Genomic DNA, 17,802 nt, shown 5'->3' with positions numbered 1-17,802 from the left:
AGCAAGATGACTCAATAAAAAAGAGACGCAGATTCCCAGTGCCACCTGATAACGCAAACGGATGCAGAAGAACATACAGTGAATGGACACAGACAGCAGACAATGGGGGAGGGGGGAAGGGGAGAGAAATAAAATAAATCTCAAAAAAGAAAAAAGATCTGATGGTATTTCTTAATATTAGTGCACTTACCACAGTAGCTGGGCATGTTTTTATTAGACAAGGCTGAATATAACACTGGCCTATCCTAAAAGCTGAGGTGATGCAAATTCCTGAGTAGAATGAAGAAAAAGAAATCAAAGACTTGAGCAATTATCTATTGAATTTACCAAATATTCTCCAATCTACCCCTAGCAGGGCCCAGAAGACATTACCTTTATTAAAGGCATGAGACATACTTTGTTAGAAAAATACTAGAATCATTAAAACATTATTTAGAAGGTATTCTCTATGGGCCAAGAATACTAGTGAAGCGTACCACCTATTTTCAATGGAGATGAGATGTTTCCAATAGTAGCCTTTAACGGTGGGCATTTCTACCATACCACTGCTATTTATGGTGATCAGAATGGATAACAAGATCTTTGATGGGGTGAATTGAAAAGAGTCCCAAATACTTGTCATCTCACTGAAGTCCTTCTTGATCTGTACAACCAAAATGTCTCAAGGTTAGAAGATAAAGGTCATCAAGGTAGAAATGTAACCCTATATTTACTGCTAGACCTGAGCCAATCTGCAGAACCTATTGAGTCATGAGAAAGCCAGATATCCTTGAGGAGGGAGCTAACAAAAGCCCTACAAGTACATAATGTACATCTCACTCCTGGACTTCCCCAAAGGGACCCATTACTATTGTATCTGGGTAACTGTACTCTGGGGAAACTACACAAACACTTGGACACTGGATATTAGCTGGGTACTCAGGATGTCATTGTGCACTTGTCAGAATGGGGACTTACGGGAATCAGGTAATGATGGAGTTTTAACCTAAGTCTACCTCACTGTAGACTCAGGGGAACCTTAAACCCCTTGCATAGTATTTCCCCAAGTTTCTGAATGTCTAGTTGCAAAAGATGTCCTGAGCAACTGTGAAGTAGGGACTAAGAGAGGAGTGAAGAAGAGGAAGTTCCTAGAGCTCTTCCCTGCCCAAATAATAAATCAATAGCAATACTACTTCTCTGGAGGAAATTGCAGATATTAGCGTTACCATTAAAGACTTAGATGCAGCAGTGGTGATTCCTATCACATCTCCATTAACTTGTCAGTCTGGCTGATCCAGAAATGGACGGATTTGGGAGGAAGACAGTGGATTACCATAAACTTAATCACGTGGTGGCATGCATTGCAACTGCTGTTCCAGAAGTCATTTGTTTAATGAATCAAATCAGGATAGTGCCTGGCACCTGATATATGGCTATTCACATGGCAATTTAGGAGGAAGATCTATCCTATATTTCCCAAAGATGGCTACATCAATATATATCTCATACCATGAACTCATCTTATAATGTAACATTGTCATTCTTCCATCAAAAAGTGGGGTCTATTTTCTCTTCCCTTAAAACTGCCTTGGCCAATAGAATGCAATAGAAATGACACCATGTGACTTTTGAAGCTAGGTTACAAAGAGGCAATATGGCTTCCTCATGGATCTCTCTCTTTCTTTCTTAGGACTCTTGCCCTTGGGACCAAGCCACCATAAATCTCAGGCTACAGGGAGAGGTCATGTATATGTGTACTGGCCAACAGCCCCAGTGGGGGCCACATGGTAATGAATAAACCCTCAGATGATTCCAGCCCTCTGCCTTCATCTTCCAACTCGGCCCCAGGCAACATGGAGCACAGAGAAGCCATCTGCACTATGCTCCATCTAAGGCCCTGACTCATGGAAACTGTGAGAAATAATAAAAGATTATTGTTAAACTAGAAAATAATAGGCAATAATATTAATATAATAGGTCCTGCCTCATCAGTTAATTATTTGAGATATGTCAGGATAACACTTGTAACGTGAGGCACAAGTTGCTGAAGTTTTCACCGCTTCTATTAAGAAAGACATGCATTAATTGGTGACTCTCTTGGGATTTGTGAAGCATATGTATCATATTTGGGTGTTTTGGCTCAACTGATAGTGTGTGTGACCTGAAAAGCTACCTCTAGCTGCCTGGAGCTCAGAATGGCAAAAGTCTCTTCTTGTTCAGGATAGATGGCTTTGTCCTCCTCCCTTATATCTGTACATCAGCAGCAGATTAGGATGCTGTGTAGTATCCTCTTACAAGTCCCAATACAAGAATCACAAAGGAGGCAACTATGATTTTCAAAGCTATACCCTCTTTGGCAAATAACTATTTCCCCCACTGGACCCTGGGATGGATTGTACCTCTGATCACAACACTCCAGTTGCCAGGGAACCCGAGCTGCCCCTCATGAATTGGGTAGTGGTCTGGCTGGGCCATGTCCTTGGGGGACCCCTAATGTTACTATCCCTAGATTTTTTTCTCTTCGGTTAGTTGGATTTACTGGAGAAGTTTCTTCAGATCTGCTGCCCAGAGAATATAGACCTGGGTAGGAGACTTCTGGGAAGAACTTTGGGAATCTCAAGTCCAGAGTGTCAATTTTTATTAACCTTTAACCTTTCACACCCTTCTTCCCTCTCCCCACACTGTTTTCAGCATAGTACCCTGCTCTCAGCTGCATCTGGGGTCTCTCAGTTCAGAGACCCCTCTGTTTTTATCTTCACTTGAGACTGCAGAGCTAGAAGAAGACTATGACCTGACTATATAGGGTAGTGTAGGGATACCAGGAATCTAACTGCTTCTTCAACAGATTTGCAACTAATATTCTATTTTTAGCTTCACTTTCATTCCCCATTTACAGAGGTACCCCAGGCTACCAATTTCTGTGATGTAAATTGGGTTTCTTCTTGGCTTTCTCCACTGTTCACTTAGGAGTCAGCCTTTTCAGGACTCATAATTCTCCATCTGCTTTCCAGTTTCCAAAACTGTGTTACCTCTCCTCTTCCATTCAATTTATCCCTGTGGTTTTTATGCCTTTGGTTTCAAATTCCTTTTTATATAGTTTTGTTAGGGTTTTATGAGGGAGTGGAGCTAAATGCTCATGTTCAATCTTCTTCTTTTCACTAAAATTTAAGACACCAAGACTGAGACTAGGAAAGAATAGAGGCCAGGTGATGAGACCCTTCCTTTTTGAAGGGATGTTTCCCAGGGGAGTTGTAGACTGAGCGCCTCAAAGAAAAGGGACAGTGTTGTGACTACAATCCTTGTGAAGTCCCACCTCATTGAATACTTTCCCTTTAAGAAGGCCCAAGTTAGCTACAATTTTAATTCTGAAAATTACCTGATCCTTTCATAAAAATTAGCATGAAATTGTGCTGTCTGGGGTGTTAAATTTGTGGGGACTTACGCAGATGGCTTTGTTCTGCCCCATTGTCTCCGAGGATGGAAAAGGGACGTTAGCTTTGAGGTCCCAACCCTAGTGAAACCAGTAGCTGCTAGAGACTCGCAACCCTTTAGGACTGTTCCAGAGAGGACAGGAGAAGAGAGAATAACTGTTCATTCTCATGTGTTAGTGAAGGTTGGTTGTTTGAAGAGAAAGGAGGACACCAGCAAAACTCTGAAGTATTTAAGCTGTGTAACAAGATCATCTATAAACTTATTGAATAAACTGGAAGCAGAGGCTCAAAGGTAGGGGTGATTGTGACTCTGAAAGAAAATTTAAATTTTTATGTATTTTTTAAACTTTTTAATTAAAGTATATACTACATTTAGGAAAATACATGAATCATAAATACTCATTTTGATGAATTATCTACATATTTATTTCTAATGTGTGATAAAAGAAATATAACTGGTACATTAAACACGAAATTTCAAATATATGGTTTGGGATGGAGCGGTGAGGCATGATAACCCACTTTACAAGGACTGAATGACTTATAGGCTCATAGCTCACATAGTCAGTGACCGTCTGATTTGGATTCTTTCAGAGGCAGATCCTGAGACAAGGATTGGAGTGAAAGTAGTTTATTTTCATGTGGGAAAATAGCTTGAATTTGAACATGGGAACCTGGCTTGAAGTTGAAATGTTTCCATAATGCAGATAAAAAGTGTGGGCTTAGGAGCACCGGCCTTGACTAGATGGAAGGCTGTCTGGTCAGCATGAAAACTGTTTGCATGAGGAATCATTTGAACTTTGTATGGCCTGTTCCCTAGTATTGCAGGTGCTGCAGCTGTAATAACAAGCAGCCTTGAAAGTAAACATAGATAACTACCACTTTGTAATTTCTAATAAATACGATGTGGAAACTAGGGTCAAGGCTCTCAGTTCCAGAAGCTGTTGAGTCCCCGGGTCCTATCTTGATTTTCTGTCTCATGTCTTTCTTTCTGTCCTTTTATTTCTTCAGTTCTGCAACTCCTTCCCTTCGTGTAAACCTATTGCTGAGGTGTTCTCAGCATTTGGGAGCATAGGAAATACCATAGGGAAGTAGGTAAATGAGACATGGAAAGGAAGATCGCCAGGGAAGGGTATTCTATTACGTCAGCTACCATTGTAGGAAACTGGTGCTTAGTGTCAGTGAAACACTGGGAAACTACAAAATACATACCTTGGAATCATGCCACCCAGGGGTGTGCAGGCTGGATGTTTTTGTACCAACTTCCAAGAGATACTGGTTGAGTGATAATGGCAGCGGTGTTAAAAGGAGTTTTTGGTGTTAATTCCTTGGTATCTGGGCTAGCCAGGTTTAGGCACAGAGGTGCAGATACTGGCAGCTGGCAGTTCCTGGAAGGTCTGAAGAATATGTGCAGGACACAAATAGCACTTAACTAGTCTCAACCTCTTCTGCATTCTTTTTAGCATTCTTTTGCTTAAAGTTGACAATTGTTTGCTATGGAAAATATGCAGAAGAATATATAATGGTAAATTTGGCCTTACTCTGTCATTATTGATAGTGCTAATTTCCTTTTGACTGTAGCCTGGAGAAGTCATGGAGACACTCAGTAGCCATCTTCCAGCCTTTGCTTACCCCCTACTTTCCCCCTCTTGTTTTTTTTTTTTTTTTTTTGCTTGCAGGTTCTTCAGTGTTTCCAGTTTTCAGTCTGGGGTTGATGTTAAGTCTAATGGAATGAATCAGAAATTGGGAACAGGTGACACAAGCTGCTTGCCAGGGCAGGAACTCTGCACAAATTTTTCTTGATACATGCTTTTTGCAGGTCCCCTCCCCTTGGGGTATATAAATACCTAGCCCTCAGGTAGCAGAGGGTTCCTCATCTCTGAAGCAAAGTGGGGTGAGTAAAGCCACCATCCACCAACCCTGACCCAAGCAGTCAGCCTCTCCAGGGAACTGGCCATGATGAGGTCTCTTCCCTGCTCTTTTGGACCCTTTGTGCTGTGTGGTGAAAATAATATTTCTAAAGAAGGTTGAAGATTGTGATGATAATGTGAATAGTTGGATACAATTTACTGATTATGCACAGGGAGAACCAGCAACTCAAAATGTGCACAAAGATTTAAGATAAACATCTCACAATGTTGTTAAAATTGTCAGTCATGTAAGACTGGACCACTGAACTCTTCCTTTTTCTCAGTTCCATTTAGAGGTAGCAAATGATTTCAAACAGCTTCTGTTTCATTCAGAAGCTCCTTGATTTTCCCTCAGAAGAATCCTCATTTGTCTCTTTAAGAGGTTAAAATAACTTCATCTTTCTGAATCTCATATACTTTGTGAGAGCATGTGACTAACTGGCACTGGCTTTGCAAATTAGAGTATCTTGCGATATACATGTGTCCTTAGAACAGTCTAAATTCAGTACTGCAAGGCAAGGTTTAAACCAGTTTTTGTTTTGACAGATCAAGTGCATTAAATTACAGTATTGTGTAACTGGAGTTAGTGGAGGGGTTAGATTTTTATATTTATGAATTGGTATCTTAGTTTGCTACAGGACAATGGCTTCTATAATGGGAATTTTATTAGGTAAAAGCTTACAGTTCCAAGGCGGTGAAAATGTCCAAATCAAGGCATCATCAGAGTTTTGCTGCTAGCAGATCCTGGAGATTTGCCCTGTGGTGAGGCAAGATGATGGATCTGCAGCTCTCTCTCTACTTTCTCCTTGGGCTTGGCTGTAGGTGATCAGGCGACTCTCCCTGAATCTCATCTCCTCGAGCCTCTCGGGCTTCTCTGTCTTTCTGCAGCTGGAGGTGAACCTGGAGTCACATGGCCAGGTCAAAATGGCAGAGCTCCTTTTTCTGTGTCTCACTGTCTTTGTGTGTTCTCAGTTTATGTAAGACCAAGCAAGAGGGCAGAGACTTAACCTGGGTCATGCCTCACTGACATAGTCCAATCAAAAGCCCTAAATGATCCAATCAGGTGATCTAATTAAGGCCCTTTAAATGAACTTAATACAATCAAAGGGTCCCACAACCACAGGAATGGATTCGTTTAAAAATGTAATTTTTCCTGGGTTGCACAAAAGAACTTCAAACTGTCACAGTTGAGTTCCTTTTGTTGTTTGAATGATATGATTGTTAACTCATTTAAACTACTTCCTGAAGCTGTATTTTGAAGGTAATGAGAAGACACTGAAAGACTTAATGGAATGTCTTCATAGAGGTTGCCTGAATCTGATGGCAGAGAAAAACAGATAAGGAGCCCTTTCTCCAGTATCTTTATACACATAATCCAGTCTATGACACATGACACAATTTGAAGAACAGATTTAGATAGTGTATTAGATGGCCTGTTGAAATAATGGTTTATTAAGCAGAAATTTATCATAATTTTGGTTAGTTTAACTTTATCAGAATAGGCAGGGCAGTATATTTTCACCCTTTCACATTAATGCATGCATGCAAGTTAGGATCTTGAACACTGGTTCATATCAAAACTGAAAAATGGAAACTTATTAACATAGAAATCCATCTTTAAAATAAGTTAACAGCAAGCCAAATATATCCCTCCTTTTAAATCGATAATTCCATTCTTCTCATTGAGAAACTTATTTTCAGATATGGGATTTTTTTTGTTGTTGAGGCACAGCAGGAAGGCTGAGGGTTTACTTAAGGTTTCTAGGACACACATAGAACAGGACAGATCTTCGAGGTCCTGAGTAACTGGAGACATGGTCAAAAGGTCGGTTCTCAAAGTGTCCGGCACTGGGACCGAGGCCCTACCCAAGGCCTCGGACCTAATCGTGCAGCCTGGCAAGCCTGAGACCCGAGCCTTTAGTTTGTCCCTGAAGAAGCGACAGGAAAACCAGCGAGAAGGGAAGTGCTTGGTCCTGCAACTGAGGCTGTAACAGGCAGCATCGCCCAATGGTCTCCGCGAGCAGAGGTTCTTCGGCTGGAGGCTTTACGAGAACCTTCTCCTGGCCGCCTGGAGGTCAGAGGGGCAGCGGCAGTCGGGGGGACGACCACCCCGCGGGAGCAAAACCGCCAGCCCTCCCGAGGCCTTCTCGCACGTGACAGCAAGAGAAGGCTACTGGCCTCGGTGTGGGGGCCAGGATCCCGGGGGGAGCAAGCACGGGATGCCCACGATTTCGACAGCCCCGGCCTGCTCAGGGAGGCAGGCGACAGGCCCGCGGGCGTGGCCGCGGCCCGTTCAGGCCTTGTCCCCTCGGGCGCCGGGCAGCTGCTTTAGCAGCCCGCTCTGCACGACCCCTAGGGCCCCTCCAGCGGCCTGTCGCAGTCGGCTGTCCACGGCCCCGCGCAGGTCGTTGACTCTAACGTCCGGCAGGAGGGGCAGACCAACCTCCTCCCCCGCGGGCCAGGCCCCAGCGGCGCCTGCGAAGGTACGAGCCGGCCGGCTCCTTCCGCTCGTCGTCGGGATTTGGCGCCCCTGGCCCGGGTGGGGGCCCAGGCTCGTGCACCGCGGCAGCGCCCGCGGCTCCTGGCGGCTCGTAGGGGGCAGGCTCTTGGGGGGCAGGCGCAGAAGCGCCCGCTGGAGCGCCCTCCGTGCCTGCGCGTGGGGGCGCCGTCCCGGGGCCGCCCTGCGCTCGCGTCCCGCGCGGTGCGGCCTGGGGCTGGCGCGCGGTGCCGTGCACCCGGCCAGGCAGACCTGCGGCCGGCCCCCGCCCCCGGCCCGGCTGCTGGCACTCAGCGTGGGGGTCCTCGGCCTCCACTCCCGTCCCCACAGCAGGGGCGGCTGCGGCTTCTCCCTCGTCAACAGCGGCCGCTTCCGCCTCCCGGGGCTGCCTCCTGTCTGGGGACCCTCCTCCTAACACGTCCTGGCTCTGCCTCTCTGGGCTCCGGGGCGCCCCCGTGGGCTCCTTTGCCCAGATCTCAGTGTCGCTGGAGCCGGCGGCTTCGCGGGCAGCGCCCTCCTGGCCTTCTCGCGGCTTTGTCTGGGCTGCCTGGGGCTCTGCGTCGGCACCGCCAGCAGGAGGGCCTGGAGGGTCTCCAGTGGCGGCCCCTCGAAGCCCCCGCGGCTCGCTGGCCGTGTTCTGCGGGGGGGAGGGGGGAGGCAGGCGACCTCCAGGGGCTTCGAGCACGTGCTCCAGCGGCTGGGGAGGAGGATCCCCGTCTCCCCAGCAATCCCCTGGTGGGCCTCGCCCTTCCCCCTGAGTTCCAGGGCCCCGGGCTCGGGATGCTTCTCCCCTTGTTTGGACTCGGCCCTCTCCCCCTCCTGCCACTGCTGGTGGATCTCCTCGCGCTGCTCCTCGATCACGGCCAGCAGTTTCTCCTGCTGATCGAGCAGGCGCTTCTGCTGCACCTGCTGCTCTTTAATCACCTGCAGCAGGACGGCGTGGTCAAGCATCTCTGCCTTGCCGGCTTCCTCCAACTTGCCACCGCCGCCATCCTCTCCCTGTCTGTCCCTCGGCGTCCCTCTGCGCCCGAGCACGGACTCCGGCTTGTCCGCCGGGGGGAGAACCTTCCCACCCAGGTGGCTCTCCGCGCAGCGGGGCCAGGCAGTGGGAGGCACCTCCTGAGAACCCGCCTGGGGACCCTGGCCACCTGGCCCCAGGTGCTCACCTGTGGATGGGCGGGGCGGCGGGCTGTCTGCTTCCGGAACCTCCTGGGGGCCCTTGGGAGCGCCACCTATGGGAGGATGCTGGGGGGAACTGCACCACCCTCTCCAGACAACTTTAGTCACTCTAGGCCAGTACAGACTATTGGGTACACCTGTGGCTACCTCCCTGCCTCGACAGGGCAGGAGGAGGGGCAATGGTCCCTCAGCCTCTCCAGGAAACTTCAAGTGCTTTTGGCCTACACAGACTAGATTGTTGGACACATCTGTGACTCCATTCTGACCCTGGCAGGGGAGAAGGGGGGCCAGCGGTTTGTCAGTCTATCTGGGCAACTGTGGCCAATTTTGGCCTGCACCACTTAGTTCACTACCCACACCTATGGCTCCATCCCTGCCCCAGGCAGGGGAATAAGGGGCATGGAGATTCAGCAGTCTCTTTGGGCATCTACAGCCGGTCTTGACCTGAATGGCTTGGATTACTGCACGTAACTGTGGCTCCATCCCCACCCCTGGCAGGGAAGAAAGGTAGGAGAAACTTCTTGGGTTCTTGGGGCAATACAGGTAGCTTCAATCTCCAGAGTTTATAGTACCAATCACATCCTAGGCTCCTACTATACCCCAGCAAGGGAGAAAGGGAAAGAAACAGATTTTAAAAAGAACTGAAAATTTTCAGATTGGCTAAACATGAACCATTATAAAGTTCCAAAAAGTTGAACCAAGTGTCAAAGAGGGGCTATAGGGCAAAGCCAGTAAAATTAAAAGCCCTAAACTAAGACAGAAACATAGCCCAGAATAAATACATCAAGTAAATTAGATGCCTAGATATCAACAAAAAATTACAATCCATACCAAGAAACAGGAAGATATGGCCCAAAGGAACAAACTAAATTTCCAGATGACATAAAGAAGTTGAGACAACTAATCACAGATATTCAAACAAATCTCCTTAATAAATTCAATGAGATGGCTAAAGGGATTAAGGATATTAACAAGACACTGGGTAAGCACAAAGAAGAATTTGAAAGCAAGCTAGAAAAATAGAAGAAATTATGGGAATGAAAGACATAATAAATGAAATTTAAAATACAGTGAAGAGGGAGCAGATGTAGCTCAGTGGTTGAGTGCCTGCTACCCATGTATTAGGTCCTGGGTTCAATACCTGGTACCTTTCTTTAAAAAAAAAAAGATACAGTGGAGGCATATAACAGCAGATTTGAAGAAGCAGAAGAAAGAATCCGTGAGTTTGAAGACAATTTGTCTCTGAAAATGAACCCACAAAAGGGAACTAAATGACAGCAAGAGGTATGCAAACATATGTGTTATGAGTGCCCTAGAAGGAGAATACAAGGGAAAAGGGGCAGGAGGAATATTGAGGAAATAATAGTAGACAACTTTCAAACCCTTTTGAAAGACATGGATATCCATGTTCAAGAACCACAATATATTCCAATCCAAATAAATCCAAATAGATCTACTCTGAGACAGGTACTAGTAACAACACTCTCATCATTGTATAGAATATCTGGGCAAAGGAGCAATAAAGAAACAAAGAGCTTGAATAATATGATAAATGAACTAAACCAATAAGCATAGACAGAACATTATACCCCAAAACAGCAGGATATACATTCTTCTCAAGTGCTCATGGATCTTTCTCCAGGATAGATCATATGTTGGGTCACAAGAGAGATCTCAATAAATTTAAAAAGATAAAAATATATGAAGAACATTCTCTGATCATAATGGAATGAAGCTGGAAATCAATAATAGGCAGAAATGGGAAAATTCACAAATATATGGAGATTAAATAACACATTCTTAAATAATCAGTGCGTCAAAGAAGAAATTGCAAGAGAAATTAGTTAATATCTCTAGGTGAATGAAAACAAGAACACACTGCATCAAAATCTATGGGATGCAATGAAGGCAGTACTGAGAGGGAAATTTAAAACCCTCAAAGCTTTCATTTAAAAACAAGAAACAACTAAAATCAATTACCTAACTACACAGCTGGAGGAATGAGAAAAAGAACAGCCAACTAATCTCAAAGCAAGCAGAAGGAATGAAATAACAAATATTAGAGCAGAGATAAACAAAATTGAGAAAAAAAGCAATAGAGAGAATTAGGAAAACCACAAGCTGGTTTTTCAAGGAGAACAACAAAATTGACAACCCTTAGATAGACTGACAAAGAAAAAAAGAGAAGGTGCAAATAAATAGAATCAGAAATGAAAGTGGGGACTTTACTACTGACCCCACAGAAATATAAAAGATCATAAGTGGATACCATGAACAACTGTATGCCAACAAATTAGATAATCTAGATGAAATAGACAAATTTCTAGGAACATATGAAAAACCTACACCGACCCTAGAAAAAATAGAAGACCTGAACAAGCCAATCACAAGAGATTGAAACAGTCATCAGAAACCTCCCCAAGGGAAGTAGATATGGCTCAAGCAGTTGGGTGCCCACCTACCACATGGGAGGTCTCAGGTTCAGTTCCTGGTGCCTCCTAAACAAGATGATCAAGACAATGAGCCAACATGATGGGCTGGCATGGCGAGCTGATCTCAACAAGATGACCCAACAAGATGAAACAATAGGGAAACGGACTTGGCCCAGTGGTTAGGGTGTCCGTCTAGCACATGGGAGGTCCGCGATTCAAACCCCGGACCTCCTTGACCCATGTGCAGCTGGCCCATGCACAGTGCTGATGCGCACAGGAGTGCCCTGCCACGCAGGGGTGTCCCCCGCATAGGGGAGCCCCACGCACAAGGAGTGCTCCCCCATAAGGAGAGCCGCCCAGTGCAAGGGAAAGTGCAGCCTGCCTAAGAATGGCGCCACCCACACAGAGAGCTGACACAACAAGATGACACAACCAAAAGAGACACAGATTCCTGTGCCGCTGACGATAACAACAGAAGCGGACAAAGAAACAAGACGCAGCAAATTGACACAGAGAACAGACAACTGGGGGAGGGGTAGGGGAGAGAAATAAATAAATAAATAAATCTTAAAAAAAAAAAACCAAGATGATACAATAAAGAGACACAGCAAAGAAAACACACAATGAGAGACACAACAAGCAGGGAACAGAGGTGGCGCAAGTCATTGGGTGCTTTCCTCCCACAAAGGAGGTCCTGAGTTTGGTTCCCAGTGCCTCCTAAAAAAAGAAGACATGGGAAAACGGACTTTGGCCCAGTGGTTAGGGCGTCCGTCTACCATATGGGAGGTCCGCGGTTCAAACCCCGGGCCTCCTTGACCCGTGTGGAGCTGGCCATGCGCAGTGCTGATGCGCGCAAGGAGTGCCCTGCCACGCAAGGGTGTCCCCCGCGTGGGGGAGCCCCACGCGCAAGGAGTGCGCCCGTGAGGAAAGCCGCCCAGCGTGAAAAGAAAGAGCAGCCTGCCCAGGAATGGCGCCGCCCACACTTCCCGTGCCGCTGACGACAACAGAAGCGGACAAAGAAACAAGACCCAGCAAATAGACACCAAGAACAGACAACCAGGGGAGGGGGGAAATTAAATAAATAAATCTTTAAAAAAAAAAAAAAAAAAAAAAAGAAGACAAACATGCAACAAACAGACACAGAGAGCAGACAGCCAGTGCAAACAACAGAGGCAGAGGAGAAATAAATAAATAAAATAAATCTTTAAAAAACAAAACAAAAAAATCAAACTCCCAAAATGAAAAACCCTGGACCAGGTGGCTTCATAGGTGAATTCTACCAATCATTCAAAGGTGATCTATTACCAATCTTGCTCAAGCTCTTCCAAAAAATTGGACAGGAGGGAATGCTGCCAAACTCATTCTAGTAAGTCAACATCATCCTAATACCAAAGCCAGATAAAGATATTACAAAAAAAGAAAATTTTAGACCCACTTTCCTAATGAACATAGGTGCAAAAACCCTCAACAAAATACTTGCTAATCAAATCCAACAACACATTAAAAGAATTATTCATCATGATTACATGGGTTTTATCATAGGCGTGTAAGCATGATTCAAAACAAAAAATCAATCAGTATACTATATCACATTAATAAATTGAAGAGGAAAAATCACATGATCATCTTGTTTGATGCAGAAAAGGCATTAAACAAATACAGCATCCTTTCTTGATTAAAAAAAAAAACCAAAAACAAAACACTCAAAGATAGGAATTGAAGGAAACCTTTTTAATTGGTAAAGGGCATATGTGAAAAGCCCACAGCTAACATTGTACTCGATGGTGAAAGACTGAAACCGTTCCTGATGAGATCAGGAACAAGACAAAAATGTCCACTGTCACCACTGTTGTTCAGTATAGTGTTAGAAGTTCTAGGTAGAGAAATCAGGCACACAAAAAAAGAAATAAAAAGTGACCGAATTAAAAAGGAAGAAGTAAAACTTTCACTATTCACAGAAGATATGATCCTATACCTAGAAAGTCCTGGAAAATCTAAAACAAAGCTGCTAATGCTAATAAATGAGTTCAGCAGAGAGAGCAAATTAATATGGAAAAATCAGTAGTGTTTCTATACACTAGTGGAGGAGGAAGTCAGGGAAAATATTCCATTTACAACACCGATTTAGGAATAAATTTAATCAAGAATATAAAGGACCTATATTCAGAAAACTACATTGCATTGCTAAAAGAAATCAAAGAAGACCTAAATAAATGGAAGGACATTCAGTCCGTGTTCATGGATTGGAAGACTAAATATCGTTAAGATGTAAATTCTACCCAAATTGATTTACAAATTCAATGCAGTCCCGATTAAAATTTGAACAGCCTTTTAAAAAGAAATAGGAAAGCTAATTATTATATTTATTTGAAAGGGAATGCGGCCCCAAATAGCCAAATATTTGAAAAAAAGAAGAATGAAGCTTCAGTACTCTCCCTTCTGGACTTTAAATCATATTACCTAGTCAGTGGTAAAAACAGCTTAGTACTGGCATAAAAATAGACATATAGACCAAAGGAGCTGAATTAATGGTTCAGAAACAGACTCTCAACTATGGTCAAGTGGTTTTTTACAAGGTTGTCAAGCCCACCCAGCTGGGGCAGAACAGTTGATTTAACAAATGGTGCTTGGAAAATTAGATATCCAAATCCAAAAGAAGGAAAAGAACTCCTATCTCACACCTTATACAACAATTAACTCAAAATTGACTAAAGAACTCAATATAAAAGCTTGAACCATAAAACTTCTTGGAAAAAAATGTAAGGATACATTTTCAAAACCTGGTGGTAGTGGGAAGTGGATTTGGTTCAATGGCTAGAGCATCTGCTTACCACATGGGAGGTCCAAGGTTCAAACCGAGGGCCTCCTGACCTATGTGGTGGAGCTGGCCCAAGCACAGTGGTGATGTGTGCAAAGAGTGCCATGCCATACAGGGGTGTCCCCCGTGTAGGGAAGCACCACGTCCAAGGAGTGTGCCCCATAAGGAGAATCGCCCCACGTGAAAAAAAAGTGCAGCCTGCCCAGGAGTGGGGCCGCACACACAGAGAGCTGATGCAGCAAGATGACACAACAAAAAGAGACCTAGATTCCTGGCGCTGCTTACAAGAATACAAGCAGACACAGAAGAAAACACAGCGAATGGACATAGAAAGCAGACAACTGGGGGGCCATGGAGGGGAGAGAAATAAATTAAAAATAAATCTTTAAAAAACAAAACAAAAAAACCTGGTGGTAGTAGTTTCTTAAACCTTACATCCAAAGCATAAGCAACAAAAGAAAAAATGGACAAATGGGACTTCCTCAAACTTAAATATTTTGTGCTTCAAAGGACCTTGTCCACAAGGTGAAAGAAGCCTACTTAATGGAAGGAAATATCTGGAGACCATATATCTGATAAGGGTTGAATATCCATGCTATATAAAGAGAACATGTAACTCAATGATAAAGAGCAGTAATCCAATTTCAAAATGGGCAAAATACTTAGACATTTTTCCAAAGAGGAACTACAAATGGCCAAAATGCACATGAAAAAGTGTTCCCTATCACAAGCTATTAGGGAAATGCAAATCAAATCTGTGATTTAACATCTCATACCTAATAGAATGGTCATTGTTTAAAAAGCAGAAAACCACAAGTGCTGGAGAGGAGGTAGAGAAATAGAAACACTCCTTCACTGTTGGTGAGAATGTAGAATGGTATAACCTCTGTGGAAGACAGTTTGGCAGTTCCTCAGGAAGCTAAATATAGAACCGCCATATGATCCGATCATGTCCAGAAGAACTGAAAACGGACGTGAACAGACATTTGCACACTGATGTTTATAGTGGCATTTTCACAATTGCCAAAAGATGCAAGCAACCCGAGTGTCCATCAACCAATGAGGAAACAAAATGTGGTATATACATACATTGGAATACTATGTTGCTGTAAGAAGAAATGAAATTGGGACACAAATGACAACATGACTGAACCTTGAGGACATTATGCTGAATTAAATAAGCCAGACACAAAAGGACAAATATTGCATGGCCTCACTAATATGTACTAAATATGAAGAATAAACACATGGAGTTAAAATCTAGAATATAGGTTATTAGGAGATAGGATGAGGACTGAGAAGGGGTACAGATGCTTAATGTATATATAATTTTTTATTAGTTTGACTGTATAAGTGTGGAAATGGATAGAGTTGATGGTAACACATTATAGTGACTATAACATGGCTGGTTTATAAATGGGATTGTGGCTGAAAGGGGTAGTCTAGGGATGTAAATGTCCATTCAAAGAAAGCTAGAGAATAATATAGGGACTGACTAACATAGTGGATATAATGATGGATGAGGATTGTAGTTAATAGTACAAATATAAGAACGTTCTTCTATAAACTACAACAAGTGTATGTCAAGCTTTTTTGGGTCAAATTTAGTAATTTAAATTTTGCTAAGAAATAATCCATATCCTCTAAGTTTCAAAATGTGTTGCCATTGAGTTGCCTGAAATATTCTCTTATTATTCTTTTAAAGTCTCCTATATCTAGGTTATTTTCAAAGTTTAAATTGCTTATTTGCCCATTTTCCATTGTATAGGTGTTTATCTTTTTAAATCATTTCTAAGAATTGTTAAAATACTAGTACTTTGTTAAATTTTTCTGACACTTATTCCCAATTTTCTACTTTGCTTTTAATTAGCTTTACCTATAGTTTTTTAAATGTATAATCACAGAGAAATTGTAAATTTCCTGTAATCCTTGCCATCGATCTTTTCATTTATCATTTTGGGGATGGTGAGAGCATGTGTCATGCTCAGGGAGACTTTTCTGGGCAGAAGCCTCTTGGAGGGATTGCCTGGCTCACAGTAATTTCTCCTTCTTTGGGAGCTAACCCGCATCCAGATGCCAAGTCTCTGGACCTTGGTACTACCTGGTTACAACTGACTCATCAAATGATATTGCCAAGATTTTTGAATTGAGCAACACTGCCTGGGAGTTGCTAGAACTGAATCGTGTTAAGGGGGTTGGTATAGATGACACTTTGTTTTGTGGTGCCCAGAAATATACTGGTTCTTTTTTTTTTTTAAGATTAATTTATTTCTTTCTCCCTACCCCCTTGTTGCTTTTCACTTGCTGTGTCTATTCATCTTCCCTGTTTCCTTAGGAGGCACTGGAAGGCGAACCTGGGACCTCTGATGTGGGAGGGAGATGCCTAATCACTTGAGCCACCTCAGCTCCCTGCTTTACTGTGTTTCTCATTCTGTTTTTCTTCCCCACATCTCTTGTTGCATCGTCTTATTGTGCCAGTTTGCTGCACCTGCCAGTCACGTTAACTCACTGTCTTCTTTAGGAGGCACCGGGAACCTCTGCTCCCTGCTGTTATTGTATCTCTCTTTATGTCCTTTTTCTTTTTGTGTCTCTTGTGTCAGCCTGCCGCACCGCCGGTCACGCCAGCTCGCTGTCTTCTTTAGTAGGCACTGGGATCCAAACCAAAGCCCTCCCATGTGGTAGGTGAGAGCCCAGTTGCTGAGCCACATCCACTTCCATGTACTGGTTCTTAACCTTCCAGAGACTGGGTGGATCAGCTCTTTCTTAAATTCCTGAAGACACTCCAGAAGCTCTCCAACAGGTGCTCTTTTAACTTAGAAACCAACTCTGGTGAGATTGTTACTTGTAAATATGAGTCTTAATTGTGAAACTATGTATGGAATAGCTTCTTATGCAAAATTATATATAGAATCATCTTTCTCTGAACATTTTAATAGTTTTGTTTTTACTTTAAAATTTTAGTGGAATTATATATTGTGTAATGTGTGCAGTAGGAACCCAACTTGATTTTCCTCAAAATGGTCAACTAATTGTTGTAATAATACTTATTTAATAATCCATCATTACTCTCCTGATTCAAAATGCATCCTTAATAATTGCTAAATTTAAATAATCACATCTGTTTCTTGGCTTCCAATTTCATTTCACTAATTTATGAGTGTATCTTGGCACTACTTTTATCTTATTTTGATTATGTGCCTCTATCATTCAAGATAATATCTGGTAAGGCATGTCTGCCTTCATAGTTGTTGGAAAGTTTTGTTGGCTATTCTGAACATTTACAATTCCGCTAAACTTTGGAGTCATTTAGTTTAGTAAAAAGAAGAATTGAGCTTTTGATTTGGATGAATTAAAGTTTACATTATTTGGATGGAGGAAAACTGACACATATTTAGAATATTTTATTCCAATCCATGAATATGGTATATTTCACTATTCTCACAATTTAAACCAATAATTTTTGTAATTTCATTTATAATGTCCTGCATAATTCTTATTTTGTTTATTCTTAGCTATGATATATATATATATTTTAACATACTGTAATATTCAAACA

The sequence above is a fragment of the Dasypus novemcinctus genome, chromosome 9 (assembly GCF_030445035.2).
Source record: "Dasypus novemcinctus isolate mDasNov1 chromosome 9, mDasNov1.1.hap2, whole genome shotgun sequence".
Classification (NCBI taxonomy): Eukaryota; Metazoa; Chordata; class Mammalia; order Cingulata; family Dasypodidae; genus Dasypus; species Dasypus novemcinctus.
Note: the sequence above shows the minus strand (reverse complement) of the source record.